General features: G+C 39.7%; 1 protein-coding gene across 14 annotated transcripts in view; it reads right to left on the bottom strand.

The window, feature by feature from the left end:
• adgrl3.1 (adhesion G protein-coupled receptor L3.1) overlaps positions 1-24311 on the bottom strand; it is a 158970-nt gene that overhangs the window by 114821 nt on the left and 19838 nt on the right. For all 14 annotated transcript variants that reach the window (XM_086033012.1, XM_086033015.1, XM_086033016.1 and 11 more), the window contains exon 2: positions 21393-21473. The gene's annotated coding sequence lies outside the window, so the exon portion shown is untranslated. The remainder of the gene's footprint in view (positions 1-21392; positions 21474-24311) is intronic.

Genomic DNA, 24311 nt, shown 5'->3' with positions numbered 1-24311 from the left:
GGACACACTTCAACTGGTGTTTCTAATCAGCTTTAAAGTATGAACTGTATTGATGCGTGAGTCTAATTGTGCATTCCGCCGTCTAACAACGATAAGCAATTAATCACTGCCAGACATTTTCAGAGCCTCTTTTACCCTAACGTTTGAAAAAAATGTGGGAAAAATATAAATAAATCCCTGGGATTTAATGGCTGGACTGTGAAAAGACAAATAAATACGTCAATGGCAGTGAATGATTTAATGAGAGGATGGCGGCTGCGATTTTTTTTTTTTTTTTTTTTTTTTTTTTAAGCAATACCGTATCGGAAAGCCTCATTTCTTGTACTCCAGCAAACTCAGCAAACAATGAAACATTTTCTTTCTCTGCATCTCTGAATTGCCACCTTCTAACCTTATCGATCTCTCATTCCAGGGAGAAATTTCCATGTTATTCAAATAATATTAGCATTTGTAGGAGCATTTCAACAATAACGGCAGCTCAAAGGCCTCGCAGGGAAGCTGAGCGAAGCACAGGCAGTCGGATGGGACAGATGGAGCAAAGCAGTTAGTCGGAGCCATGGGAAATATATCATGTGTAACAGAGACTATTGATCAGGGTGACCATACAGTTTGGGGCCCAGCAGAGACTAAGAGACAGAGTGCGTCTCCATCATGTCATGCTGTGTAGGCAAATAGCTGCATTGCTTCTGCTGCAACTATTATGTGAATAGCAGGTTTCTATTTCATATATTTAAACTGTCAAGCTGACACACTGACCTTCTGTAAGCACCAGAGACTTGCTGTATATGCATAATGCATCCTGCGAGCAGCCCCAATGACAAAAAGCGTCATGCTGGAGACAGCGCAGAGAGATGTGCACACTTGAGATTGCGGTTCACTGGGAAGACTCACACGAGGCAGATAGGACTCAAGCCGTGTGGTCATCTGGGTTTTTATTGACGCTGTGCTTTCTAAGGGGTCCAAATAAATCCTAGAAATGGAAAATTCACTTCAAATTGTGGTAATAAATTAGAATTAGCACCTAGCAGCTGCATGAGTACCAAACCTGTTGCAGATGGCTGTACATCCATATGAATCTGGAGGCTATACTGTACATGTATGGGGCTACAATATAAGGTGCAGTATAATGTGAACTTTTAACCTTTTGGAAAAAAAAAACCTTGATTAGTTCATTGCTGTTTCTGATAAAAAATAATTGAAAAAAATATACATAAATTCTTGGGATTGAATGGCTGGACTGTGAAAAGACAAGTAAATCCGTCAAAGGCAGTGAATCTGCCGCCCTGGTCTTGTTAGCGTGAGCAAAATTTGAAAAATATTTCGCTGCCGTCACAAATACCTTTTTTTGTACTCTGTTTCACATTTCACATTGAGAGACTGAAGTCCATATTGGCATGCACGGAAGGTTTGTGCTCAAAATAGAGTCTCTTAAATATTGATGCAAATCTATAAACGTCCATTCTACAACTTGCCAACAGCTAAAAGGGAGGAAGGACGAAAGTATAGCAACCTTTTTCCTTGAATCCTTTAAACGTCGGTCGGTAGAAAGCAGACGTAGCTTCTGAATCTTACGCCTAATAATGTACCAACACGCGTCTCATCAACTGCGGCTTTATGTTAAATCATCCTGCGCGTGACCTCAAAGGCTTGCTGACATACTCAAGGTGAGGTTTCTTTTGGGGGCTCATTTCATTTCTCCAGCATCTGACAAATCCCTAATGGCACCAACAATAGACAAGCGCTGTATTCTAGACCCGTTTAAACAAGTCAACAAGCTGCCCCATTTTGATTGATTGCTCTCTAACTCGCTTGAACATGAGCAATCTGACCAGCTGTCCCTCGGTTAGACACAGGCGGTATACGCTGACATATGGCCGGACGCCACCAGCCGCAGCATTCCACTGTTCCATAATTCAAAAGCTATTCTATCACTCCGTATGCCGCGCAGCCACCATCTCCCCCATCAGTTAATTAACCCTCGCATCTCCACCACGCTCGCGCTTGACTTTGCACACAGGAGCAGTTGCGTGACAGCCCCGAGCCAATCTGACTTGAAATCATTCAAGTTCATAATTCACAAGAGTCGCGTTCTTACATATGCCGGGCTAAATATGCGATAGTTGCATTGTCCACATTTGAGCGTCGATGCCTCGGAGCGTTAACGTGTTTTCGTCATTTTTTTTTTTCATCTTACGTGTTGATCGGTTCACATACGATGAGGTAAATGGACAGTAATGGTGCTAATCAGCAGAACATATGTGATGTGTTTACACTCGCAGTCATAAGGTTTGGCAAACATTGTGTGCTCCATCTGAGCCCACTCTGCGTTAAATTGATACAATAACTGCGGTGTATATTACAGATGAGTGCTGTATCATTAACCCTTAACTACTTGGTTATACTGTAGGTTGCAAATTAAAACCTGAAGTGTCAGATGGAAAAAAAAAGAAAAAAGGAAGTTCTAGGTTTCAAACACTTTCACGCTTTCACGAGGTCACGTTTGCCTCAAAAATTAATGGTGGAGTTTAATCCAATCGCGATATTTCTTTCTTATTATTTATGTTATTATTCATTTATTTCTACTCCATAGGTAAGGAGCGATGATATCATTTAGAACGTGCACCGTGCGTGTGTAATTTCATTTTGCGACCGCACGTGGCAGTAGCGATTAGAGACTCAAAATCCTGTGGAGTGCAGCTTTAAGAATGTTGAAATGGTGAAAATATTGCCTATTGTGTTCAGCAACGTTTTATTTTTTATTTTTTATGATGCCTGGAAGCAATGTCTTCACTTTATATTACTTACATTTGTGGAAAAATGGTTTTGGACTTTTCAAAAGTCAACCAGCGTCTCAGTATGGATTGTGTTCAGCTTTGGAGACCTGCTACATTTTTGCCTCTCTTCCACACATCTGTTCAATGCATCTTGAAAAGTAAATGACTAAAACAATGTGTCTGAATTCATAATGCATAACCCACTCCTCAATATATTGCACGCTTTGGAAGAATTAGTATGTATGTCCTGTATGTTCTAGCCCTGAATAATAACTTGTTGCAGGCTGCTGCCAGGGCCACAACACTGACAGGATAGATTGCAACCATCTATGAACTAATTGATGTTGTGCAGATTCTGAGCACCAAGGCGGTCTGACCCTAGCAGCGTGTGTGTGTGTGCGCGCGCGCGCGTGTGTGTGGGTGAGTGCGTGCGCATGTTTGTGTGCACTATCCCCTAACGAGAGAGTCCTGTCTGTCGCAGCACTCCTCATTCAGGGATTCTTTCTTCCACTAATGAGTGCTGACCGGACTAGGCTACCTTGTCAACAGATGTCACATACACACACACACATCCGCACACGCAGACAGTCTGCAACACACATGCTTATCACTAGGAGACCAGATACCCGACCCACCATCCCCCCCTCCCCTCATACACCCGGCCTTCCCCCTCAGCCTTAAGGCAGAAATTCTCAAATGTGCCCGTGCTGTGTTTGCAACCCAGCCTGCATCCGTGCCCTGGAATAATATCGCACGTGTGTGTGCGTGTATGTATGCTTGAGTGAGTGCGTGCGTGTGTGTTAAACAAAGATACAACAAATTCCATAATTTTCTTGTTCATTGTATTTTCCTAATTAGAGTAAAATTAAACAGCGGAATTCAGTTGTGACAGAAAGCATGCGCATAATTAGCAAATTGCAAGTTTCAGAAACAAATGCTAAAAATACTTGATGACAAATTGCTTATTGTAATTAAAGTGCATGAAAGAAAATTACAGAAGCAATATGTGTTGTTTTAATATGTAAAGCCTGTATCGCCATTTGTGCCTTTGCAAAGGAAGTTAAGATCGGTTTTGACTCCCACTGCGGAGATGTATTCATTTAGCAACAAGTTTGTTATTCTGATTGTAGTTTGCATCATACTGAGATGTTTTATTAATATTAAGGTTATGGGAATGTGAGGGAAAAAAATATAACCATGCTTGAAAAAGACCTAAGCGCGATTACGACAAAATAATTGTGTGGAATTGATTGTTGATTAATCATGTCTTGAAAGCAATTAAGGCAAAACGGAGCGCACTTTTTGGCTGCAACCAGCAGAGGCACTGTTGACTGAGTTGCAACTATTTTGCTGCCTAAAGTGAAACAACATGACACAGCAAATTTAGCCACATCCGCCCAGGTCTCTGCTATGGCACTAGTATGGGCCACTCAAGACCATACATACGTTAAAAAAGGAGCTCAGAACACTCAGGGAAAAAAATCCCATTCCATTAACTAATTCACTGCCATTGACGTATTTATTTGTCTTTTCACAGTCCAGCCATTTAATCCCAGGAATTTATTTATATGTTTTCATTTTTTTTTCGAATGTTAGGGTAAAAGAGGGTCTGATAATGTCTGGCAGTGAATGAGTTAATTGAAATATATATTAACAAAATATTAATTAAATTTGATTGGTTGAATGACTGATGCGGTGCACTTCTACCCCAATTCTACGATTGCACTTATTTATAGACATACCGTCAAAGTTTTGTTTTCCTAAAAAGTCCGTCAATCCATACATCAGATCGTGGGTGTATTGACTTTAACATTGTAATGCCTTGCACCTCTGCAAGGGGGTTTTGCTCTTCCTCCACTTCCCGTCTTTCTCGAGACTCTTTTGTGCTCCATTGGAGTGAAAAGTCTGAGCGGAGCAAAGCACAGGGGGGACGTGCACTGTGTTCAGTAAAATGGCATGTGTCTGCCAAGCTATGGTAAATTACCTCCAGTTGGCTCGCTAGGGTGGGTTAAACCACCACGGACCCTTCCTGTGTGTGCGTAATGAGGTTGTGTGGGTGACACAGAGTGAGAGGGCAGTGAAGCACATTATCATCAGCACCAGACTGGTAGACAGGCAGAAATTTGATTAGAGTGACTCACACACTCACACAGGTAGCTAAAAAGACAATTCAGGAAGGGTGGGTGGGTGTTCTTTGCATGGCCTGTAATGAGCGAGACGAGCCCTTGCAAACAAGCATGCACAGTGAAGTGCATCGGATGGATACTGTGTAAATACACCATGCAAACATTTCAACAACCATGAGTGGTTTTGAATGGAGACCCCCTCCCCTTCCATTGTAATTGCCCTCTGCTGATGAAGCCCAAGATAATGATTAACAGCGAGGGGCCCCTGAGAGTGACTGGAGGCTCGCACAGAGACAGCACAACCTGTCAGCTCCCGATGGCATGGATGTCTTGACATGACGGCCTCAACATGCATCCATATTGTTGTTGCGTGTGGCGGCTGTTTTCAGGGAAAAGCCCTCTCGAACAAACTTAAAATCCTAATTAATGTAGAGTCACGCGTGTTGTTTTGTCATGGCTAGATTTAAACTGTATTTAATGTGACAAACAAAAAACGGCAGCTGCGAACTCGTTACATCGTTTTTAATCAGAGATGGCTTTGTGTAGCCATAAACATATTTTTGACATTGATTTAAAAAAACGTATTTATTTTTTTTCTCAAGGTGGAAATATTTTCGTTTTTTTTTGTTTGTAAGTTTGGCTTCTGCGAAAAAAAATTAGGGCAATTAGCGCAAAAAAATCCTTTACAAAAGCCGTAACCTGAGCCCTGAGCAACTGTGATGTCATTTCCAGTTGACAGCAAGTGGCAAAATGGCCGCCCCTGATATGGACAAAAATAGATGGATTTTGCTGCTTAACTCATATTCCACAAATGCCATATTAATCACAATGCCTCATTTTGACTAGTGGAGACGCATAGAACATATTACTGTAAAGACATTTTTGGGCTTGACTTCCGCTTTAAACATTTGACAATGAGCATGGCAGTTTGCCCCTGAAAACTGATTACTGCCGTTTCCATAGTTTCTTCCCCACATTATCTGAACAAATCTGACGTCGACCAGTATCACTAAAGATAATCCATCGTATATATTGGCTTGATGCAGCTTGCTGCAGTATGGCTACACCCATGAGTTGTTTTCTACGCCACAATACAGTACACGCACACGCAATTGGATGGGTGAGGGGGCTGCCTCACTGTAGGAATGTGCACTATTGTCATGGTGCCCTGAAGACAAGTGGCCTGGCTGGCAATTTATAACATACAGTGTGCCTTGTAAATCTTTTGTGCGGCTTCCCAGCAAAGAAGTGTAGAATGCAGGAGTGTGTAGCCTTAGAGCAATAGGTCACCCCTACATCAGTCTGACATACTGTGGTCAGTTTAAAGTCCTCCGAGGCAACGTCTGACTCGTCAAATGTAGCCCGCTATTTATTTTGTAATTCCATTTCCTTCATTCATTTTAATTGATGTTTTATAGCTTTTTTTTTTGGTATTATTGAAATAGCTTCATACGTTTTGAACTGTCATAAATGACTGTGACAGAGAAGGCTGATGTTTGGCCTCCTTGCAATGAGCATAAAAAAAAAAAAATGAATATTTATAATGTGTGAATGCCAAGAGCTTGGATTTCATCCTAAAGCTATTTGCAGCATTCAAATGTTTCTTATTATATTAACATTTATGTTTTATCACCCTTAATATCAGCGCAACATCCAGTGCAGTGAATGCGAGCGAGAATTCATACTAATTATTCTGCAAATCAAACAAAGTTAAATGATTAACAAGAAATGGTATCATTTATGAACAGATTCCAACCCTTCAAAGAACCTAATCGATGATCCTGGGTGATTACTGAACCTTTCAATTCAAAAACAGATTTTGGTTCTGAAATATTAGGGTACAGTTGCCTCTGTTGAGAAATATTGCAACGCAATGACCTGCTAAAAATGGACAAATGGACAAATCAAAAGTAGAAATGGCAACACATGTCCAAAAACAAGTGAACATGCCGTAATATAAATGCTGGGCCAGCAGTTGGTTGTAGAGAAAAACCACAAACATGCGCACAAACTATTTGTCCTTTGTGATGAAGCCTTTGCAAATATGTCTGTGTTTCACCATTATTGGTTTAACTGTGACACTTGGCCAGGCTGAACACAGATGAGCATGTTCTCCATTTTCCCAGTCAGACATGTTTAGCATTTAAATGGAAACGGCGGCACAGTCTTTTTCCTAAAAGAGTTGAAACTGCTGTATTTAAATGTTTTCAGGGATCGGAAAATCATTCCAAAACAACTCATAAATACCGAGCAAAACTCAACTTTGACTAGACCTTCCGTGAGAATGCGTTTGGGGGTTTCTGTGATGTTTTACGACGCATTAACCAGATCATTAGTCTTTCATTTATTTCTGTCTTTATATCTGGCTTTTTGCCTTTGAAACAGGATCTCTCAGCATTCATGGCCAATTAGGAGGGAACAACAATTCCTAGTTAAAGATCTGTCTCTTTAAAAATGATTTCCCCCTACAGAATAGTTCAAAGCTGGGCTCAGCGCCCCCTCCTCTCCCTCCATGTTAGACATTCTATGCCGGTCAAAAAATTTCATCTGAGAGAGTTTCGGCTTTGAGCGAACCACTGCCGTTTCGGCATGGCTGCCCCCAACTGCTCCAAGGATGCGCCCACAAAGCTGATGCGGCCAAAACCACCCTGAAAATCCACAGCCGACGACTTCGTCTTGGATCCTTCACTGCCTGGCGGCGAGAACTGTAGTGTTTCTAACGCTCCCGTCTAATCAGCTGCACGCGCCCCCCTTCCCTCATGAGACTAGACGGCACGGAAGGAGGGAGCAAGGAGGATAAGGGACAGAGATAAAGAATATGAGAGCGGGAGAGAGAGAGAGAGATGAAGGAGATACTGAGGTCAAGAAGGAAATAGGCTGAGGAAAATTGAGATGGAAGTGTGGGATAAAACAGTGACAGAGGGATGGGGGCCGATAGGATGGAGGCAGTTGGCGGGAGGGGGCGTGCCAAAAGCCATCTGAATCAACCAAATGCCATTCCGTACGCTCCCATAATTGGACACATATTCACAAGCTAACACTTTAAGACCAGGACATATTTGGTACACCTGCACAATTCACATATTAGCTTTGCACTAGAAACATAACGTTGAGCGTCAGATGTCAAAAATAATACGACCGGTAAGTAAATCAATCCGCATTGAGCATGTCTTTTTAAAGACAGCTTTATTGATTCTGTTGTTGTAACTGATCTCATTATATGTGGCAAATCTATATGAAACAGTGGAAATGTTAGATATAAAGAAACATTTGGTGTTTGTGTTTTTTAATCAAATAAAAACTATCCCCAGCATGGCTCTTCATGCTTTTTATAAGAGTCATACCACATACCTGTATATAAAGACTTCAATTTTAGTCTGATCTTCACAAAGCTAGACTCAAATGAAATCAAATGTACTTATAGAATGCTTAAAAACAACCATCGCTGCAGTACTGTATACTGAGTTAAAATCAGACATAAAAAAACAAAGAAAGTAAAAACGATAAATTAATAACAGTAAACACCATAAAAAACAAAAACAATGCAGAGTTTTGTGCATAGCGCAAGTCTAGCACAAAACACAGTCTAACAGTACGCATGGGTGGACTTTTCCTTCTTTTGGTAGTTTCTGAGACTAGTGCTGGTAGGAGTGGGCGTTTGCACCACTGTGGGAGCGAACACAGCCCACTCCCGGCCAATTAAAGCGGGTACCCTCATTCCCTTCAAATTCAGCACAGAGAAAGCCGCACGGTATACATAGCATGGAGACGCAGGATATTGGCGCGCTCAAAGTACAGTTAAAAGTAACTGCAAGATTTCCACTTGCGGATGATGTAAAGTTGGCTCCTAAGGATGGGCACTTGCAGACCGGATGACACCCCTGATCATGTGTCGGTGTGTGTACTTTGTGGTATTTGTTGATATTTTAATTATGGTGTTCTATATACAGTTGAGTTATATAGATGAGTTTATACAAAAAGCAAGCAAGTGTGGCTCTAATGTTTTTATTTACTATTTGAACTGGCTGTAATCGTGGGCATTCAACGTTTTCTTAAAGTAGTAATTGAAAAATGTCCCAGTGACGACACATATATTTTAAGATTATCATTATCTATGAATTTGAGGAAAAGGAGTTCATTTTAACTGCTCAATCCAGTTTCAGCTAATAGTATTTTAATTAAGAAAATTAAGAAAAATCATTTATTTTAATCAATTATTCATTGATTAACTGTTTGTTTTGTCATTTCTGATGTTCAGATGAGTGCTCTAAAATATTAATTTCTTGGGACTGAGATGTCAGAAAGATGTGCTTAATAAAATATTTCCCCTCAAGAAGATGGGAAGAAGAAAAAAAATCTATCCACTTTTGGTTTTGCTTGAGTAAAAATAATTTTGTTCGCACAGTCCTTCGATCGCGTTAGGGGAGAGTTAATGGTTTACAAAACTGCCTCTGATACGATCAATTATGTCAACTAGAGATACATTGATGTTGATTCCACTGCCACAGCCATTGTTTTCTTCCCTTTGATTCATCTGCATTCTCCGTCACACACTCGCTCGCTCCCCTCTCTTCCTCTGTCGCTGGGCTCCGAACCCAGTCCTGTCACAGTGTATCCATCAAAGGCCTGCCTTAAAGCCACTGGCGCGCCGAGGCAAAGTTTGTGCGAGTGTGGATGTGTGCGTGTGTGTGGGAGAAAGTTGTCCTGTACAGTAGGGAGAACAGCCACCTCAGCAGTGAGTGATGTCGCACTGAAGTGGAGGCAGACAAACAGGCAGGAAATGACGCATCTGGCCTAGATTTAAACCGCCAGCAAAAGCCAAGGTCTTGGTGATCTTGTTCTGTCCATTTAGCATTTTTCCTGGTGTCCTTATTTCCATTCATTTCATTTCATAAATATAGTGATCCCAATGAAGAGCTGCCAATGTTGTTTTTGTGTCGCGAAAAAAAAAAAAAAAACGGTTGTTGTGCACCTGGCCTTAACATGGCGGAAATTACAATCGTCCTTCAGAAAGTGGCAAGTAGTACTTGCCAAGTACTGCACATGTTCTCATCTGTATTGTGTCTCGTTGATTTGTGAAACGGCTTTTCAAGGAATGTTCCAATTCAAAGTCTGCATACTGATTTTTGAAGATGCTTTAGCTTCTTTTTGCTATAAAAGTTTGTTTTTTTTTCACCAGGAGATTTCTTGTGTGTACTTTGGTTTGCTAACTACAGCTCGATTCATGTTTCCATTGCTGGATAAATAACCTACTGCCTTCTCCATGTCCTTGAAATAATTTTTCTGATAAGTTGGTTTAAATACAATGACTGTAAATTGTTGAAAGATTCATAACTGTTCAATTGCACACGTCCACCACTAAATGAGTCCGATATATCTTCAATCCGGAATCAAAAGGTTGCAATTGTAATACCATGATCTAAACCAGTGCTTTTCAATTATTTTCTGCTGCAACCACCTAGGAAAAAGAAAATATTTTTGGGCCCCCCAACTCTCTCCCTCGTAACTATAAATAGCATACTTTGTCTATGAAATTGTTCTAAGTACACCTCTGCATAGCATTGTATCCTTATTAACCTTAAAGCAAACAGAAAAATACATTTTAATCTGCTGAATAACTTACTATACGTCGCTGTCCTGTGAAAAACACTTATCTCCAATTTTGGAAACTTTTTTTAATTTTCACTTAAATGCGATTTCTGCAACACAGAAACATGATTCAGGTAAAAATAAGAAAATGAAAAAAAATGGAGATAAGTGTTTTTCACATGACAGTGATGTATACTAACGTTGTATACTAACGTTGTTACTCCCTGCGCACGCCACTGCCACCTACTGTAGTGGATGTTCAATCACAGTTTTCTCTAGTAACCAGGAGAAAAACAGGCCTGTTCCCTGGGGTTACATGACCCCGCCCTAGCATCGCACCACACTTCCCCAGGGGGCCCCGCCCCACTATTTGAGAAGGGCTGATTTAACCCAATCAAAATTCAACATAGGCTCGCTGTGTTATCTTTACCTTAATCTCTTTCCATACTTCATGCCTTTTTGTCATCCCACCTCCGCCTCTGTCTTCTCCGTCCTTCAATCCGGCTGTGCCTGATGCTCCGCAAAGAAGATTAAAAATGTCTGCTATCCTCAGGCTTCTTAAATCTATTGTTCTCCCTTTTCATGAAACTTCTAAAGATTCAGATGACCTCGATAAAGTGGGACTGTTTTTACTTTCCCAGAAATTCTGTGACAGATTTGTTCCGAATCAGCACTTTCGAGTTGTAATAGTGTGGATGCAGATTACAGTGATTCAATTAGGAAACAAAATAATTTCTGCTTGAGATGTTATGGTCCATCCCTTGCCACTTTCATGACAGAGCAGGTAGGAACTGGGTAGATAAGGGTATTGAAATATTTATTCAAAAAGGCCCTTTCCAGACCGGGCCCTGTTCATAATTCAATAATGCATGAACACCAACGCTAGTATAAATCATCCACTTAACGTGGGATTGTCTAACTGCTGAGAAAATGGCATCAGAAATATGGAGGAATCCACCTAGGAGGGCTGCTTTCATTTTCCACGTTGTCAACTTGACTCACAAGTAAGAAATTCACCAGTGGGTGCTAGAAAAACATATTTCTATTTAGTGGAGTGACATTAAAACTACCTCTTTTGGAGTCACTTTGACAGCCGTGGAGCTAAGCGCAACCGCATGCATAAAATGCCTCATGACAGATGTCCGCAACGATATTGGGAATAGTTGTCAGCAAACACGTTCGTCAGATATTACATTTTCACGTCTATCCACGCAAACGAATGGAAAGCGAAGAAGCGATTTTCTTCAAAGTATACAGGGACCGAGGCGACGCAGCAGCAGTTATTCAGAAGTGTACCTGGAATATTATCCGACAAAAATCGAGGCATTTATTGTCCCCGCGGAGCTGAAGCTGAGCTTAAGAGCACAGCTTGCAGGCATGTCCTGGGATCGAAGTTCGCGTCTCCATCGCTGTCAAGGCGAGTGTTTCAAATTGTAGTCTCACACTAGTAGACATGTTAAAGTTCTTTTGTTTTTAGACGGCAAAATTCAGTATTGTTCAATTGCATTCCTGTATCAATCAACCTTCCGTGATTGCGAGGACGTGTTATTATTTTCTGCACGAGCACCGACCGCACAAACTGTTGCATTTTTGATAAGCTGCATCCATCACTTTTCCCTAAATAGCACAAAACTGATGATACAATGAGCTCCGGCAGGACATACGGCGAGCGATTTGGAAGCAATCAGCGGAGACAGTAAAGGTAAACACGGACGCTAAATGTCAGCGTGGTGATTGCACTGCTACAATATCACCTCGGGGCGCAGGACCCAAATAACTGAAATCAATAATTGAATCATTTCATATTCAAATCACGCCGGGGAGAGGTGTGGATCCTATTGCAGTCTCATATCCCCCGTGTGCTGATATATTCCAATCAGCAAAGGGGCACCAGCATTGAAAATACTGTAATTCAAACGAATAGATGGAAGATAACTGTTATGAAGGTGCATCCGTCTCCGAGAATAGATTATTTCATGGTTTTTGTCTGCTTTATATTACGCTATAGGTGTAATACATCATACTTTACATGCATATGTGTTATTGTTTCCTCATATCACATTGGGGCGCCAATTTCCTTTCCCTGCAAATATAACACTGGTTGCACTGCTTCAAATGGGTTTTGACAGTAATAGCTACAATGTTGAGTAGATAAGATGAGAGAAAGTATTTAAATTGATGACAATAATACCGGTCAATACGTTACAATTAGTGTTGTCAAATGATTAACATTTTTGAACTACGGGTAATTAATCTCAAAATGTTCCATAATTAATCGTGATTAATCGATTTTTTTAACTACAATTTTTTTACAAAGCTTGGAACCGATATTTACTTCAGTAAAATCTTGAAATTAATATGAAAAAAAGAATTAAGTATATTTTGATCCAAAGACTGTTCTAATAGCTTTCTTTGATCCTTGAATATGATTCTTTTCCAGCTTTTGATCCAACGTGAGACTGAAGGTTTTCTGCTGTTTTCCGGTCTCTATTGTATATAGTGTTTTGTGTTTTAATGTATTGCTTTCACTTGTTATATCATTGCTGTTTTGTTGTTGTAATGTAAAGTGCTTTGTTACAGCTGTAGCTGTTATGAAATGTGCTATAAAAATAAAGTTGTAATGTATTGTACTGTATGTATGATATTTTTTCAAAAAACTCTAACAATAATTTGACGATATTCTACAAAAAAATATTTTAAATCTGCACTTGCTTCACAGACCAATTGTGGATGGACAGCGTTTGTGAACAAAATGTCTTTTAAATTTCTAAATACAGCTTCTGCAAAACATAATGATATTCAAGGACAATATTTAACAATAAAGAACCAACAATTACATTGATTGTTGGGAATATTTATGTCATTTAAAAGTAAGTACCGGTGTACCACTACCAACTACTAAGAAGAATAAGAATAAGAATAAGAAGGCCTTTATTGATGCCACAGTGGGTAAATTTTCAGCGTTACAGCAGCAAAGGTATAGGGCACACAGAGACGGCGGCATAATTTAGCCATTAATGTATAACATTAACAGCAAACATTCTGAATCAAACCTATGTAATATATACGCAGTAATTATGTGTATATACACATGTATCTACACAACAACATACACCTACATATAGAGTAAGTACTAGAGGAATCAGAATGGTAAATAGATGTATTTGATATGTGATTTGTTTGACAGAAGTGTCACGAGACACAGCGAGAGAGAAAAAAGACGTCGTCATGACAACACCCATTCTCATACATTGGCCACCGTATTCAGAATAAAGTTGAGTAACAAGGTGCAATTTACAGAAAAGTGCATTTTCCCACTCATCCATCGCTGCGATATGTTGACTTGTGACTTTATTCATGTTTGGGTGTATCCTGGCGTCACACTAACAAGCCACCGTGTGTTGTGCAACGATAATGTAAAATTACACATTGTGAAAGCAAAATTGACGATGATATCGATGACGATATATATCGCCCACCTCTACGACCATTATTTTTATTCTTTACTCTATTCTTTGTTTTTTACATTATGCACAACTCTCATTTATTTTCTACTTGAGAAATTTCTTCCAGAACCAATTAATTTCGTAAGTAGAGGTACCGTACTGTACTGTACTGTATTGTGACTCTTTTTTTTTTCCTTACAGCCCAAATACACAGAACTGCTGCGCAACAGTATGTACACTCTCTGTTTATCAATGTTTAATTGGGCACGGAATTTGTGATCAAACTTTCAATGCCTGCTCCTCACATCTTTTATGCAGGGAGCCGCTCGGAGGCCTTCAACACTGATTGGCAGTCAGAAGAAGTTCTGAACAGATTCAAGTTTCTAAGAGTGAATTGAATTGAGTCACACATGGATGAGGCTTGTGCCAAGTGCATATCCACTGGATTTTATCATTAAACATGACATAAAAAGACTGGCTTTTGCAGCCATTTTAGAAGAAATAGTCGATCTTACTTTGTAGTCTCAACTCATGATCCTACTTCAACTTCACGTTAGAAATGACTTGCCCCAATTAGCATCAGAACCCAAAGTGCAGCGACACAAAAGGAGGAGAAACAGCAGGGAACAGCAAGCGAAACATGGCAAACTGGCATCACTTGTTTTGTATCACACAGCCACTTCACAAATAAGATGGCATATCCTTCGAGGAATACAGCGATGCTAAATAGATGCTCTTTTTCCAAGTTGTTGACAAAAGCTATCTCTGAAGGCTATTTCCCTGTTGTCAAGGGTGTGTGGGGGTGGGGGTGTGTGTGTCTGCGCACGGGTGAAGGAGCGCTGTGTACCTCACTCAGGTCACAGCGTATTCATGTTTGTAAGTGCCGTATATGTGTGCGTACTACGCCAGCGCATCGCCATGATCCTTGGAGGGAAATTAAGGCTCCACGAGGGACGTGCTGGTATTTTTGGCACAGTCAACAGGATACTGAGAAGATGCAGTCAAGGATCATACATCAGCAGTGAACAAAGCTTCGCGGATCAACACAGGCTGGCCTGCCTGCCACTGACAAGTACTGACTATGAAATACAGCAAATGTTTTATTTTTTTAGTCTGAACTTACTCTTAGACTAGTTCATAAGAAGCGTTGTTAAGAGAGGAAGAACAATTTGTCAATAAGTTAATACTATTTTGTTTTTTTCAATTCTGTTATGGTTGCTTTCGACTTGAATTGTAGGTACAAAGACTAAAATATTTCTAACAACATTGCCTGTACAGTTAATAAATATTTAGTGACAACCATTTTGCCCATGAAATCTATCTGTTTTCCGATACTCTATTATTTTCAAAATCTGAAGAAACTGGCAGTCAACTATAGTGTCCCCAATCAGATAGTCATTGACTCAAAAAGGGGAGCGGGCCCCCTTGGGGGAATCGGGGGGGGGGGGGATTGAGTGAGTGTTGACAAAGACAGAGGGAGAGAGTGTGACGCCAGGGGACTGTACAACTATGCAAGAATAAAGTGTAATTGCACATCCACTACAGTAGGTGGCAGTGGCGTTTCATTGCCAGAGTGTGCATAGGGAGTATATATATATATATATATATATATATATATATATATATATATATATATATATATATATATATATATATATATATATGTATCATAATTAAGCTTTCCACAGTTAACTATGGACATATATTAACTTTAGCACAAGCGGTCAAATTTCCTTTGAAAGATGACTTTGAAAGATGAAAAAGTATTTTCTTCTTCCTGGGAGGTAACAGAAAATAATTGAGAAGCGCTGCTCAAGTTCCAAGGAATATCTTATTTATGCTGTGTATTGTCTGAAGTGATGCATGACTGACATTTGATCTGAAGTTTTGTTTTTTGGAGTCATGATTTTCCTGAAAAAATTTGGCCTGATTTTGAAAAGACCTAAATCGAATTTAGAGCTCCTTTGTATTGTAACTCTACTAAATATTGTAAGCCATTCTAATGATGCTCCATATTACTTAGTCCTGCATTCTGGTTCTGTTAAGATTAAACTCTACGGGAAGGCCATTGTTTGCTTCAGCGGCGAAACAATGAAACTTTTCTTAGACAAAGCGGTTCCACTCTAGTTCTTAGTTATTGTTCTTTCAAAGGTGGATTCATAAGCCAAAAGAGCACATGACTGCATGCTGCCAAGTCATGAGCCTCATTTAAGCCGGCTCAATGACCAAGAGGAAAAAAAGAAATGTTGCATGAATGGCTAAGAGGGGTAGCTTGAGAGGAAGGAAAAGGTTGAATGGCTTTCGCGCACTGAACACAGTCGCACCTGAGAGCTGCTCGGCAAAGCCAACGCTCCCTCACACTGCTGGCCACCAAGATGTTCAGCTGGAACAACTAAAGGTTAAGTGCTGAGAGGTCAAAGCCCTGATGGTGGTTGTTGTGGGATTTCAAGGGCCAAGATTTTCACAGCCACTGTAGTAGTCGGATTCCAAAGCATGACCTTTCAGTCCCAAGCTCATTTCCTGTGAGCCGATATGTTTCCGCGGGTCAATACGAGTCCAAAGAGGCCTAATGTAGAGATGGAGGGCTCAGATACCCAGTCCGATAGATCACAAAACAGCCAATACTGTGTTAACTTGTGGACAATGCGGCATTATCTCACAAACTGAATTCAGTCAAATAAATTCTAAAAAAAAATATATATATATTTTTCCTGCCTGTCATTGTAGGTTGTGGGGGCGACGGCTATGCTGGTGAAAACAAACTCAGCTGACATGGGCGAAATGAATTTAAATTCCAAAACGATTTTTCCTACAGGAAATAAGGATCTGGAAATAATCTTTCCTATATGAAATATAGCGCTAGAAATAATCCACTCCTGAATTGCCCGTTGTTGCAAAAAATCCACAAAAAGACAAAGAAAAAATATGAAAAAAAACGAGTCCGTTGCTTGGGCAGCTGATAGCTGCAGCAGCAATTCTTGGTCGAATTCCTGATTCTTTGACCTTCAGGGCAATTTTGGCGGTTCCACTAAATACTGTAAATAATAAGAATTGCTTCCTAGTTGTGGACAGAGAGCCAGACAAACATCTATTGATTGACTGACTGATTGATTGACTTCTGTTTTGCTTGGGACACTCTCTCTCCCAAGTTTCCACCGCATCACAGTGTCTATCAGGTTTCGTTTTTCAGAGACATCTGCTTTGTGTCCTGCTCTCTAAGTTTGTTTGTGTGCATATCCAAACGCGCGTGCGCGCGCCCGCACGCACGCACACATATGTGCACACTAGGGAAGATGGCTGATTTTAATTGTGCTAGCCCATCTGGTGATTCTTGAGAACAGGCTTGCATCTTACAGAAACAAACAATACAGAAACACACACACACACGCACACGCACACGCTCCACAAGTTCTTTCCTCCAAGCCGTCAACTTGGACCCCGCACAATCTGTACCATTCCTCTAGCAGCTGGAGGGACAGCATTGACTGGCAGGGTTTCCAATATGGACCCCATTGTTTTAGGACAAAGGCCTCTCTACTCAAGGCAAAGGTCATATTCCCGAACAATAAGATTGTATTAATGGGGACTGATGGCAGGGGAACAAAAAAGCATTTACATGTGTGTGTGTGAGAGAGATCCAATAGAACGAGTGTAAGGGCTGATAGAGCCCGGCCTTTGAATTATAATAGCATACAAATGCTAATATACAGTGCACTCACCGACCAAAACATTAGGTTAATTAGAAAGTGCTCTGGGTATGAAGCAGAGCACCAATGCATGCCACAATAATGTACAAATTGTTGATTCATACCTCGCTGACTGTGTTCTGTCAAATACTGAACATTATCTGTTAACTCATTAACTGACAGACTTTGTTTTTTCTTTTACCCTAATGTCTGAAAAAAAAAAAATATAAATAAATTCCTGGGATTGAATGGCTAGACTGTGAAAAGACAAAAAACGTTTTTATATGAATGAGTTTTAATGGCAGAATGTAATTTGTATGGTATACTCATGGCCAGTCTAAATGTATGAATACAATTAAAATTTGGATTATTATTATTACTATTATTCTTATTATTATGGGCAATTTGAATTAAATATTTTGGGGTAATAACAGGTTTTATGTTTTGCTTTTTGAATTGCATATGCAGGTAAACCTACTTAATGCTGTGGCCAATTTGTGTATTTGTCATTCCCTGACATCAAGGTCATATTTAAATAAATGAAATTTATTAAAAAAAAAAAAAAACATTTTTATACTGCACCAAGTGATCATCTTTACATGCAATCATATTCATATATTTACCGAATGAAACGGAGAGTGTTTAAATGTGGCCTCTGACTGCTCATGTATCAAATTAAGTTTTTGCAATTGTGCATGCCGAACGGGAAGCACATTCCCGCCTCACATCCCAACGTGACGACTGATATGTCCCCTTTCCTGTTGTTCTTTCTTTGCTTCATTGTCTTGGTGAAATGAAGCATTTGTATCACAGAATTAGATTTCAAAAGAAGCATTCCGACTCATGTGAGAGCCAGGAAAGGAAACATTAGGGGTGACACACTGACCAGGAAGTTCATAAAGGCATACGCCAACACGTACCCACACAGATATGCAATATTAGGTACACTAGCACCATCCTATTCAGAAGCCACTACAAAATATTTGTTTTTTAAAAAATAATGATCAGTTTTGATAGTCAATGTCAGATAAACTACTTTAAGAATATTAACAACATGATTGTGGGTTTAGGTTTACAGTGGGGGGAAACTGCACCGCATTGTATTGAGGATTGAGAGATGTAGAATTTGTAGAAAAATTTTAGAACATGCGTATGTACGAATATTAAACAATAAATGAACAACTTTCCGACAGTGTCAATCAAAACGGAGCCTAATATTTGTAAGGGCAGTATTACAGCTCCCGTATTATATTGAATTAGATTGTGCAAGTCTACTTAATGAATCGTCTAAGGAGTGTAAATAAATCTATGCTGTTGTAAAAATTATAAACATATTTCGGAAAGTCAAAGTCTAACTTGTCAAATGACATTCATCATAATATAATAACTCCCAGAACCTGTTTTGAGAATAAAATAATTCTAGTGGCATATGTAAGTACAAAAGCATGTTAATAAGGATGGTAAGGCTGTCTGTCGATACCCGGGAACACCATCCTCCTCTTCTGTCAATAAATTGAATGTACAATTCATCAGGCTGACTCCAGAAGACAGTATTTCTAATTAAAAAGGCGCTCGTAAATCCGACATTTTACAGGCCTCGCTCAGCTTGTAAATGCACTGTAAATAAGTTGCACTGAGTGGCTTCATGGACAGATGAAGGCCCGCTTTTGCGCTTTAACTCCTCTTGATGCCTTCAAGCCACGGCGGGCTGACTGAAATGAAACCGATAGCGACGTGTTCTGTAGCATTCGCTCTGGGCCAAACGTGAGCATGCGAGTGCAACTCGATGATGCTCCTCCGCCCGCCATGTGGTCATATTTAGAATGTGGCCTTTACACGGGACATGATACACGCGGTCATTTTGAACCCATCATAACACATCTGCAAACAGGCGCCTCAAACATCTGCCACCAATTAGCATATAGGCTGAGTTACTTCTAAAAACTTAACAACTAATGAACATTTATTGCCTGGCTGTCTAGGCTCCACATGGTGCAGCTTCTGTGTTGTTTTGCTGTTAAGACTTGTTCAACTCGATTTGTTCTTATGTATCATTGCGCCAAAGTTGCTACATTTAGATGAGGTCGAAGCAATTCCAAATGGGAAAAAAAAACATTTGAAAATCTAGACTGTTCTTTTGTATGTAACAAGCTCTGCACATTGCATGCTATTTTGTGTAGTCTCACATCACACTGTCACATCTGATTGCATTACCAGTCTGAGAGGGCACATTTGTCGGGCCAATTAGTGCACTTTTTGGCACAGATGGAGCCCAGAGATCCCCAGAGAGAACAATGGGTCAAATTTGGGTCCTTAAAAAAATATCATCATCGTGCATACAGTAGCTTCTGCCGGAAAAAAAAAAAAAAAACAGCACACCAGGTGCGTGGGTATATTTTTGTGACTATGCCTCCAGCCTATGCTGTGTATGGAAACCCATTGTGACTCATCATCTCGGTGGAGTTTAATATGATGATGGATGGACATATTGTGTGCTCAGCCTGCTGTCACCAAGAATGAGATTTTGCATTCTTTTAATACATAAAATTCTACAATGTATTGAAACCTCACACTGAATGCTTTTGAAGGTCTCATTCTCGTTGTAGCATTTTGAAATTAATGTAATTTTCCTTGAGCACTAGCAGATATTTATTATCCAATATGTGTTTCATTCACTATTTTTTATTCTCAGTGTTTAACATTTGCCCTTCCTCTTACGCTTCAAAAATGAAGGCCGAAAAAAAAAAAGAAAGAAATTCGAGGTGCATCTGTGAGTTGAATTCTTCTGAACTTGTCATTCATTATTAAAATGACAGGAGGGTAAAGAGTGTTTTATTATTTTAATATTTAACTATGACAGTGGTTAACTTACTTTAACGTGTATGCTTAATAGGAGGCATGCACCAAGGGGAGTTCAGAACATTCAGAGAACGATGAGTTTATTTGGCCCTTAGTTGATCAAGGTTTTATGATGGTGACGGTGGGACTAGGAATTTTTTTTTGAACCGCTAGAAAAAGCTATTATTCTATTTTTCTATTAGTGACATTTTAAACGATGATAGCGAATGGGCTGTGTCATTAGCCACACAATCATTTTGTATCATTTTGAGCAAAATAGTATAGCACTGCAATTAGTAGAAAATGTCTTTTTTTTTTTGACTACCTCAAAAAAATAGCCTAATAACAACAATATTCTATTAATTAATGTTAAGAAAATAATATTATCTAAACCAGGGGTGTCAAACTCGTTTTTGCCGCGGCCCACATCACAGTTATGGTGTCCCTCGTAGGGCCATTATGACTGCGAACCCATGTAAACGTAGGGTCACCTTATATTATCCCCAAAAATTCACTCATAACTAGTTTAGAAATCAGAATCCAGTAAATAGTTTTCAATGTATTTCAAAGGAGGGATTGGTAACAAATGTTTGCAAAATATATTTAGTGATACAAGTGAGGACAATTTGACAAAGACATGTCAAGTCAACACACGTGATCTGACTTCACGGGCCACATAATTGATGTCGTGGGCCGGATCTGGCCCCCGGGCCTTGAGTTTGACACGTGTGATCTAAACTAGAGGCTCAATAAAGTCATAGCTTTTTTAATACAGAATTTCTGTCATATTTGTGTTGTGGTAGCACCTTTTAGCAATTATTTGGGGTTCATCCAATGATCATTCTGCTGCTAATTAGTCCAGGAAGGGAGTGCTTAGACTGCCAAACAAAATTCCCATTAAATTCTTCAGCGAACATTCTGTCACATTCCTACCTGTTATAGCACACTTTGCTTTGTCAAAGTGATATGAATGCCCAGGGAATCACATCTCACTGGCAGCTGGACGCCCGAGTCCTGCAGAGAGAGAGAGAGAACGACGATAAAGCAAAGAGATAGTGGGAGGTAGTGGAGGTTATTGGAGCTCACTGAAGTTAAGCTCAAGTCATTTTTCACAACAGAGACAGAAAGTCGTAATGTGAAGTGAATATGGTGTGCACTGTGAGAATAATGGCACCCGCCAGATTGTTTGAATAGCCATAAGCCACTCAAAGACAAGAAGCAGGAGGCCATTTTCACTCCCGATTGCTTGTTTAGGGTTCGCAGGAAAGGGCCTTGTGCGCCTGTATTCCCTGCCATGTAATGATAACTCCTTAAGTGACACGGTATCAAAGTCCATCATGGCGTAATGTTTTATCTCGTGCCAGGACAACTCAGTTAAATGGGCGACATTTCCCTGACAAACACCAGAGTCCATTTTTCAGTCAGTCAAATTGTCAGCTCTATTCCTGGCATACTAAGTAGCATTTATTCAGTTAGGGTTCTTTCATATCTGTAATTCGCTTTCTCTGGTACGGAATCGGATCACTCGCAGGGTTCCAGTCCACCTTGGTCCAATTTGTGATTGTGATCACACAGTTCCACAATTCCAAGCGCACAAATAGTGTCAAGAGAAACCATGCAATGTCGCGCTCTTGTCTTACTGCTCACAAAAGTGTAAACAGGAAGAAGGTTTGCTGCTTTGGCTAGTGAGTGATACGCAAAGAAAGTAACGCAAAATGGAGCCAAAAGATAGCAGGGTGCCAACAAATTGCTGAAGGCACTTAAAAAGCACATCTCAAAACACATTATGGTTATTCCTGTGTGGAAAAATGTGCTGTTATCAGACCTCTAAATAAAAACAATGGAGCAAATGTTGATATGCTGAACCCAAGACACTTCCATTAAATCAATTGTGTAACTTTTTTTTCTTTCTTTTTATGCCATCTTTAAGTGTAGAGCATATCAGAACAACTCACTCGCTGTTGATGCTATCTCGAATTTTGCTGCATTAATACCCGGAACTCGATACAAAGGCGCTTAGGGTGAAAATGAAAGAATTTATATGTAGGCTGTAGCAGACTAAGGCCAAATGGCTTTCGCATCACATGCAAAAGTGTCTATTTGGGACACACCACAGTTTGTGTTGTGCTCACGCCTGTGCAGCTGAACCACACCAGGTGGGAAATTAACTGAAGTTTGAATAAAATGAATGAGAGGCTGCTAGTGTGAATGCACACTTTAGAATCGATTCTTCCATCTTTCCCATCACAACGTGTATCCCATTTGTGCAATTCGAGTGCCACTCTGCTACCCAGCCTTGGTGGCTAAGCTAATGTAAACTCATCTCGCCAAGGTCAAAGTGAGAATGTCTTCAATGAACTGACACACAAAGGCTAGGAATTGCAATTCAAATATTGAGTTTGGTGTGAATGCTGATGCCGAGCCGGAATTAACAGAAAGAAATTGGGTGAGGATCAAAACGCTGCCTATCATAGCGAGCATTGTGGAAACCTTCTAAATATAACACCTAGGCACTGTGACCAGAATAGGGATGACATCAGAGCGGTCTGATTGAACTATTAGTGAATGCTTTGGGGTGATTTGGAGGCAATGCCATGACATCATTGTTACGTTTATTATTCAGTGAGCTTCTCTGAGCTGAACATTGACCATCAAGCAGAAAAGGTCAAATGCAGTATTTCTGAATCAATTTGGCCTTAAAAAAGACATATTCTTACATAATATGTAAAGTTTTGTGTACAAACCCCAATTCCAATGAAGTTGGGACGTTGTATAAAACGTAGTTAAAAACAGACTACGGCGATGTGTGAATCCTTATCAACCTATATTTAATTCAAATCAACACAAACACAAGATATTTATTGTTCAAAAATGAACGTTATCGGTTTTTTTTGTTTTTTTTCTCAAATATTCTCTCATTTGAATTTGATGACTACAACACTTTCCAGAAAAAAAACCCTCGGACAATGGGCAACAAAAGACTGGAAAGTTTGACGAATGCTCAAAAAAACTAGCAAATTCAGCCCTTTGTGTTGAAAATGTGTGATGCATTATGAAATGCACAATATGACAGCGGAGACTGTTGAAAGCCTGAAGTTGAACATCAAGTAAGAGTGGGAAATAATTCACTATCCAAAGCTTCAACAAGTAAGTGCCCAAACACTTACTGAGTGTTATTAAAAGGAAAGGGTTTAACACTTTGGTAAATAAGGCCCAGTGCCAGCTTTTTAGGAATGTGTTAATATTTGCACTCCTAAAAGGAAACAGCAACGGTCATCAGTTTTACACGTTAACTCATTCAGTGCCAAGGACATATTTATTTGTCTTTTCACAGTCCAGCGATTTAATCCCAGGAATTTATTTCTATTTTTTTTTCAGACGTTATGGTAAAAGAGGGTTTGAAAATGACTGGCAGTGAATGAGTTAAATATCATGTCTTTGCAGAGGATTCAATTAAGTTGAAAAAGATTTGCAAGGCACTGCAATTCTGTTTTGATTAGATTTTACGCAATGTCCCAACTTCATCGGATCTGCGGTTTGTACATTTAATCTTTTGAAATGTTTAAGATGAGTTATGGTTCGTAAATCTATCTCAGCTTTTAACAAGAGATAGTTGCTAAAATGATTCAAAGTTGACAAAGCGCATTATGAAATGATATTGTATTAATTGAAATTTGCATAACACATCATTCACTTCAATTTAATGGTGAATATACGCACACCCATTTTTGACATGCACTAATCAGACTTGATTCAGCAGTTCCTCAAGTCATTACTTTTTTTTCAGTCACCTACTCAAAACACCACTATTCAACATATTAGCGAGCCAAAATAAGACACGTTTCCATTGAT

This window comes from Filicampus tigris, chromosome 6, assembly GCF_054856515.1.
Source record: "Filicampus tigris isolate MCC_2025a chromosome 6, RoL_Ftig_1.0, whole genome shotgun sequence".
Lineage (NCBI taxonomy): Eukaryota > Metazoa > Chordata > Actinopteri > Syngnathiformes > Syngnathidae > Filicampus > Filicampus tigris.
This window is presented reverse-complemented; position numbering and strand designations above follow the sequence as displayed.